Source organism: Haliaeetus leucocephalus, unplaced genomic scaffold, assembly GCF_000737465.1.
Source record: "Haliaeetus leucocephalus isolate CR32 unplaced genomic scaffold, Haliaeetus_leucocephalus-4.0 Scaffold605, whole genome shotgun sequence".
NCBI lineage: Eukaryota > Metazoa > Chordata > Aves > Accipitriformes > Accipitridae > Haliaeetus > Haliaeetus leucocephalus.
In genome coordinates this window covers 976,558-984,706 of record NW_010973041.1, presented here as the reverse complement: position 1 = coordinate 984,706, position 8,149 = coordinate 976,558, and positions in this window count along the sequence as shown.

Below are 8,149 nucleotides of genomic sequence, written 5' to 3'. Positions count from 1 at the left end.
TCGCGTCCCGGCACGGCCCCTCGCCTTCTCCCGGCATCCCGCCACGGTATCCCTGCCCCCGAGCATCGCCCCCGGGCCCCGAGCCTCCCGCCCCGGCATCCCGGGCCCCGAGCCTCCCGCCCCGGCAACCCGCCCGGCTCCGCCAGCGACGGCTGAGCAGCGACTCCCCCTGCACCGGAGCGGGCGGCCCCGCCGCGGGGCTGGCCCCTGGGGGCGCACCCACCCCGCTTCTCTGGCCGGGTCCCCGGCACGGCGCCCGCTAACACGGTGCAGTAACCGCGGCCGCAGGTTCGTGCGGGTCACTGTAGCGGCACGCAAGAACGCTCGGCTTTAGCAGAGGCCGTAAGCGGCAGCTGTGAGCTGCTGCGGGGTAGCGCAGGCTGTATTTGGGTTCGTGCCCCTCGGAGGGTTGCAGGTAGCCTTCGCTTGACAGGACTCAGCGTCAACTGTAGTTTTCCGTCAGCTCGGTTCAACACATTTTCTGCATAGCAAAGAAGTCCAGGACCACCCTTTTGTTGAATACGTCACAGGACCCCAGCAGTGCTGGCGGCAGGGCCTTCCAGAGGTCTCCAGCCAAACGTCCTGCTGGGAGCAAGACCATTTATTGCCAGCAGTAGGTGAAGGCAGCTGTGGTTTTGTCCCACCGAGCCTTGAAAGCTGCCCAGCACGGAGGTCTCCACCCCTCCGGTGCCCTTATCAGAGCTGTCCCACATTCCTGAGGAGGGACTTTCCTCACGCCCATCATCAAGTCAGCAGAAGTGCCTAGGCAAGCAGGTCTGGGCGCCATACAACATCCCTCAAAGTTACATGTGTTTCTTACGAGTAGCGAGTCCATGAGCCTGGAAGGAAACCCCCTTGGAGCTGCCCTGTAACCGTGTCGCCGCCAGCAGCAGCGGTGATGGTGGGAGGGCTTAGCATTGCCCTTCTACCGAGCAGCAACAGTCAGGAAGCCAGTACTAACCTTGCTGTTCTCCTGGATGCTGCAGGCACCTTGTTCACGGCTGACTGGAGAGGAGTCAGTGAGCATCAGTGACTCACAGGGTAAGCGAGACTGACAGCTGACCAGGCACAATCCTGCTGGTGGTCTGGCAGACTTGCATGTATCTGGTTAGCCCCATGAGCCTCAGAGTGCTTCAGGGACACCGGGTGACACTCAAGTGGTTTTCAAGTGCAATAAATAACTCCTACCAGTAGTCCTTAATGCTACTATTTAATGTGACTGTTTACTTTGTCTCATGAAAGCAAAGTCACTGCAAGGAGAAGTGAATCTGCGTTCTTTTCATTGGTTAAAACTACTTCCCAACGCACGCATGCACCACTTCCACTTCCCTCAGCCCCCGTGGTCTGCTGATTTCGGCAGCCTCCAGCGCTGCTTGGTGGACTGCCAAAGTGCTGGTCTGTGGAGCTGGGCCCTCGTCCAATGTGTTTGCATACTCCTTCGATGTTCGTTCAATGACTGCTCACAGGTACTCATCCAGATTAATATGCCGTCTGCAGTCTTTGAAGAAGTGTGCCGTGCCGTGTCCCGTCCTTTGACCTCTGACAACAACGCTGTTTCTTAGTCTCAAGATTGGCATTCTTCTGTGAGCTGCATGATGCTGCATGTGGCTGTTTCTCTTGGTTTGCCTCGAGGTTTGGGCCAGCCGGACCTCACCAGATCGATGTTTTGTCATCTGATCCCACGGACTATAGCTGTTCAATGTTATGCACAAGCAAGCACACGTGCTTTTTTATTACTGACCATGGTGAAAACCAGCAGGGCATGGTCTCAGTTTGTGATGCTGTGCTGAGGGAGCAGAAGGAGGAAGAGAGTGCAAAAGAGGTATGGCTGTTGCCATCAGTGGGAGCGTCTGCACTCGTCTTTAAAAACTGAAATGGTCAGCGATCTCCAGGAGCAATCCTGATTATGAACAAATCTACTTTGCTCTGGGAAAAAGGAGTTCCCTTTTTCTGAAAGGACAAGGAGTTGACTTCAGGTCTCAGTGTCTCTTTGCCCTACCCAAGTGGCTTCCACTAACCACCTGAAAGCTTCTTTGGAAGACAGGCCTTGCTTTTGCCATGAGGAAGCTCAAGGAGAGTTATCCTGCAGTCAAGGTGCATGACCAGAGACATCTGCTTCCTCTTGTCTGTTCACTTACATGTTTCTCAGTTCTTTCTGACACTTTCCGCAAGTCAGTCCAATAATCACCTTGTGCTTTGGTTAAACATGATATTGTGAGCATCACAATGACAATGCTGGTGTCCATGACACTAATGCCATCACAGTCAACATTCAACTAAGGACCAGCTCGTAAATTGCCTTCTTCAATGAGCAAACCCAGCTTTCAAAGCCTCCAGGCTCTGCAGACATCTTTTATGGGTCAGTTAGCAAAAGGCAACCTAGCAATGTGACTCTCAGCAGACAATCCATTCTTCAGAACTTGCAGGTCAGTCCAGAATTTCCATGTTTCACTGGTGTCAGCAAATACCCAGACTTGTGCTAGTAAAATTTGTCTTTCTTTTCTTTCAGCTTTGAACTGGGCACTTGTAGGGAAAGTTCCAGGTGGTGCATTGAGAGTCAGACCTTGACTGTGACTCAAGGTACAGTCAATTTGATTTCCCATGATACTACTATGTACGTCACGTCTTAAATTTAGCTAGCAATAGCAAAATAAGTTACAGCACAGTGTTCAGTACAAACATCAGAGGATTAGGAAGTGTCTAACACATTTTTCCACAGGTCCGTTGTAGCACCCTACCATGAATGCCTGCTATGTTTTGTGTGAGTGCTATAAAAATATTGCCATTTTTTCCATGGGCCAACTGTCTTGCTTGCACTCAATGCAGGTCTGGGAGTAGAGTGGGGCTCTGTGATGAAAGAAGCCTCTGTTGCAGCCAGGGATCATTTCCACTCTACACTCACACAAGCGTGGAATCATGTGTGTATGGGTAAATACAGGTATACAAATCTAAGTATGTAATGGCACACCTATTTCTGGTATAGAGGTAAGATGTGTACTATTGAACCTGTGAATGAGGAAATAGAAATACGGGCCTTAAAGGAAAAATGCATATGTGCATGTGCTTAGGCAAGGTCCGGCTGCGCATGCTGCATGTCAGCCCTCTCCAGCTTTTCACCATTGCAGCCTCCACCCCAGCCCAACTTGTGAAGAGTCCTTGGAGATCTCACTTTACTGTCATACCCAAATCAACTTCTAGCTCCCTGGCTTCATTGTGGTGGTCATGTTCTTTTTTGGTGAAGCTAATTTTTAGCCTTTTTCTCCCTACAAAAAACTGCTGTGTGACTATACCGCTTGCTGCACATGAATACGTCTGCCCATCCACCATGCCTAATGACTCGTAAGTCTGATTTTAATCAAACTTGGCAGTTGGAAGAGATCATAAACATCCAAAATACTTGCTTAAACAAGCTATCAGGGTGCAACACAGTGAAAGTTCACTGGTAGTGTAGCGAGGTATTTGTACCTAGCCATCAAAGTATGTGGGGGAAGAGGGAGGTTGTAAGCCCCATACTCTCAGAAGAAAAGCAAAGCACTCAAGGAGCATGGCAAAATCCAGGAAAGGATGTGAATATGTGCCAAATGGGGGTCTATGAATCCTGCAGCTCATGGAAGGATTTGATTCAGTGTGATCTAGCGTTCCAGGCCCACGCTGAGGCCAGTGTTTTAGCCATGGGGGTAGCACTAACTGCTGCCACAGGGCAACCACTCCCTACCTGAAGAGCAGTGTGTGGTCACCACCAGCTCTGCACGGGTGTCTCCACATGGTAATGCCCTGTCCCCTGGTCTACAGCAAAACATGGCCCCTCCAAGTGCATGGCCTGGTGGAGTTGAGGGTGGCTGGGACAACAGAGGTGCAGGAACTGGTCTAGTCCTTCTGAGTGTCTCTGTGCCAAGCCTCACAAGCCCTTTTCTGGCCAGGGAGGCCACAGAGAAGCACAGCCCACGCAGCAGCTCTCCTACCAGTTTACCCCAAGCTCAGCATGCATCATGTCAGCTTCTCCAGGTAGAGTGGGAGTTTGGGCTTGTGACCCCTCTCTTCAGTGTGGTCATGACAGCCCTGAGCATCCCTGGGGACAGAAACAGGCCCTGCATGTGTGAGCAGCCTCAGATTGCACTGAGGTGAAGCCCACAGCCCAGGTTGCTCACAAGAGCAAAAAACATGCAGCGCACCTCCCCAGGGCATGGAAGTGGTGCCTGGGATGAGTGCGGCTCAGGCAAGAGGCAGGCAAGATGAGGGGTAGGAAGGTAAGATTGTGATTTGGGGAAGGGCCAGATGAAGAGAGCTGGTGGGCAGCAGTGGGCAGCAGTGGGGCTGTGCACCCATGGGGGGGGCCATGCGTGGGTTGCCTCAATTCACAAGTGCCCTCTGCTGGCACTGTGCACCCTGGGTGCTGGTGACAGACCCTGAGTGTGCATGTACGCTCTGGACTCCAGCCCGTGCACTGTGCACTGTGCTGTGCAGCTGTGCTCTTGGGTAAATTTATTGCAGCTGCCTTAATAGAAACGCTGCTTCCAGGAGTGCCAGCAGGACAGACATATGCTCCTCTCTGAGGTCATTGCTCCTTTTAAGGCATGCAAAACCCCAGCGATATCCCCAGTGTCTTTCTCTCTCTCCCCACCCTGTCTGCCCCCCACTCTGGGGCATGCAACGCTGGTGCCACACCATTCAGGCACATTCCTCCGTTTTTTTCCAGCACCGTTGTGGCAGCAGTGTGGAGCAGTGCATTCTGCAGGGTAGGGGCCAGAGGCAAAGGCAAGGCTCCATGCTGCCTGTGGGTCACCCTGCTGCAGAGCCATGAAGCCGAGTGTCCCTGCATGGCCCCCTGCTCTCGGGATACTGCTCTGCCAGGCTACTGCTTGCCACTGCGTGGGCCGCAGAGCTCTTCCGCCAAGGTGCTGGTTTAGGAGGAGGGTTGGGAAGGGCTGACTTCAGCTGGAGGGATGGGTAGCAGGCAAGGCAGGCAGACAGCAGAGGAACAAGTGAAGAGAGGCAGAAGGCTCTGGAGATCCAAAAGCAACATCCAACTGCCCTTTGCTGAAAGCCCCAAAGAGTCAAATCAGGGACAGCACTGTCTCCGTGGAAAGAAGTCTCATGAGAGACCAGACAACAAGCTTTGTCTACCATTTGCAACGCTCATTACTTGAAATAAAGGCTTGAAACTGGTCCAGCTTCGCAGAGTGCAAGACTCACATTCGACATCATCTTACAAACCTGGAAGTCTTTTTGCACAGTTCCTCTTTAATTTCTGCTGCCAACAGTCAATCAGTTTTGTGGCATCATTTTGCACAGTGCAGTGATTTGGGAAGGGTGCCAAGCAGCCCTGAAGTTGTGGGTTGGTGACATAGACCAGCTCCTGCTAACCTCCTTGCTTCCTGAATGGTGGGTCCTGCTGTAGACTGAGGGTGCCCCATACTAGTGTCAGGAAAGGTGCATGAGCCTGTATCTCCTTACCAGCCCTACAGGGCTGATTCCCCCTTTCGTTTCAGTCGTAGCCAATCCTGTGACAAATGCACATGTGCATCTTTTAAACTGGATGGTGCTAAGCTGTGTCTCATGTCTCAGGTCCCATTTTGTGTGCTCACCTTGGCAGAGAAGTGAGGACAATCCTCTGCAAGAGGCACACAGTCAGAGCTGTCAGAGCACAGGGAGGTGCCCGCAAAACTTTGGTTGTGTGTGGGTTGAGGAGTACAAGAGAAAAAAATAACTTGATCTGCAGAGAAACTCATCGCCAGGCAAGAAGCTGTATTCTACCTGCAGTTACATTCATCTAAGTGAAGGTAAACTTCCACCATTTCTTAGTTACAGTCTTTGGCATTTTTAACCTGAATGGTTCCTTCATCTGTTTTGTGTGGTTTTTATAGCTAGACATTGTGGCTTAGCCCAAGGTATGGTGCCATACACTTTCCATTCTAGCCACCAGAATAAGGTTAAATGGGCCTTGCCAAGATCTGGCTCCAAAGCCAGCTCCGGTGGCGTCACTGCTGCACTTAGCCAGTTCCTTGTGAGGCTCATCTTCTGGTGGTTTCAGTGGCTCCTGCTGTAGCACTTCCCATAACGCACAGCCTGAATCATGTGTTACAGCAATTTAAACATAAATCCATTATAAAGGTGGTCAGGCTTCGTGCTTGTCATTATCAGCGGTGCATTTCTTCTTTATGCACTGCTTTGCCTCCTGGGACACACAGCAGCAAGAATAGCATCTGTCCAGAGGTGCCTGGATCTGGCTGGGCCCTTGAAGAGTGTATTTTCCAGAGCAGAATCTGGGATGAAGGTTATGCACAAAGGTGTGGTTTGGTGCCGCTGTTGAGCTCATTTTGCCTGACAGGTTCACAAAGGAGAAACTTTGCATTAGCATCTGGCCACTCAAAAGGAAGCTGCTTGCAATACTTCTGGTTCTGCTCTGATCTGCCAGTACAGACCTAGATGGCCATAGTGTGAAAGTAAAATGTAAAGCAAAGATGTGAGTTAACTAAGGATATTGCTATCAACATAAATGAGATGTCTCAGAAAGAACTTTGCTCTGCAAAGCACAAAGTTCACTCTGAAACTTTTAAGAGGAATAGAAACCAGAAGCTGCTGGGATGTGCTGGGAGAAACAGGGTGAGTTTCGCTGGGGGTGATGCTGCCCTTCTATTTGGTGATATTATTGTGGCTCCCTCCCAGTGTTAATTTGTATATACCCAAATAGTTAATAGGTCATTTGGAAAAAAGATACCTGCACAATAGGTGGGCTCTGAAGTCAGAAGTAGCAGGCAACCTCAAGGACACACAGTTCTGCTTTTAATATCTACGTGTAAGACCTGCTTCTTCCTTCGCTGGCAATTTAGCTAAAAGGAAAGTGTTGAGCAGTTTGTGTGCCTGCACATTCACTGTATAAACAGCATGCTGGAAAGCATTTCATTCCTTGAATTTTCTTCAGATGGATGCTGCACCCCTGGATGTGTAGAATAAAGTGGAGACAAGTGTGAAAGTTACCGGTGGCAACGTGGAAAGTTGGCCAGGCACGACTGGGTGACCTTGCTGCCAAAGATCATGCAAATGCAGCGTCCTTGAACAACATCCCCTCAATGCACAGAGGAACAAAAAGTCTTCCCTGGTTATCTTACATTGTATCTCTCTTTACATTAATTAACCCTGGGGCAGCTTCGGGGGCTTTAGCAACTGGCAGCCTGGGAAGCCCAGGCTTTTCCTGCAAAAGCCGAAGGACCTCCTCCACAAATACTTGCTAAGAGCAGTTCTCACTTTGAAGGGGAGGGCTGGCATATGTGCTAACCATTTTCCTTCAGCGTGGTGCTAAATACAGCATGATGACAGCATGCAGTCCTACACAAGATAGAATTAGCAACACTGTTCTCAGAAGGTATAAAAGTCTGAGGCCCAGTACAGGTTTGTTCATCTAGTAGCAAACTCCAGGGAGAAAGAGACTCCAAAATCTGATTTTTTTGGCAAGTTACAGTGGGTGCAAGTTCCCAGATAAACAAGAGTGAACATCGGCATGCTTGAGACAGCTGATATACCTACCCCTGCTGCCAGCATCCAGGTTAACTGTGTCAGCTCAGAGTAGGAGGGCACAGTCCCACAGCAGTCCCAGCCCAGCTAGCTCAGAGCTCTGCCATCCAGCCCAGGCACACAGCCTCATCCCCTCCCTTACACCAGCATGGTGGCTTGGTTTACCCCATGCTAAGCATTTACTGGGGAAAAAGTAAATCCATGGTTTTCTGCTGTTTTATCTGCTGCACTGAGGATTTGGACACCCATCCCTCATGTGGGAGCACATAGAAAAAGGAAGGTCAATACCATCCTTAAGCTGCTGAGGAGCTGCAGGGCATCTGTGGGCCGCAGATGCATTCAGAGCATATCTTGCTGTCCAGAGGTCTGAACAGGCAGAGGCAAACCCAAGGGAGAGGAGAGGCAGGTGTCCTTGGATTGGGGCGAGCTGCAGCAACTTCTGCCCAGCTACAGTGACTCCAGCTGGCAGCTGAAGCAGGGGAAAAAGGTGTGCAATGGATGCTCTCCCTAGCCTGCTGCACCTCCGAGGTCCAGTGCACAGCCTGGCTTGGTGGGAAGCTCTGATCTTGTCCAGATTGATGCCACTTTGGCCCTGACCCCCCTGCTGGTGGGAGTGTCAGCAGGCAGCAGATCTCGT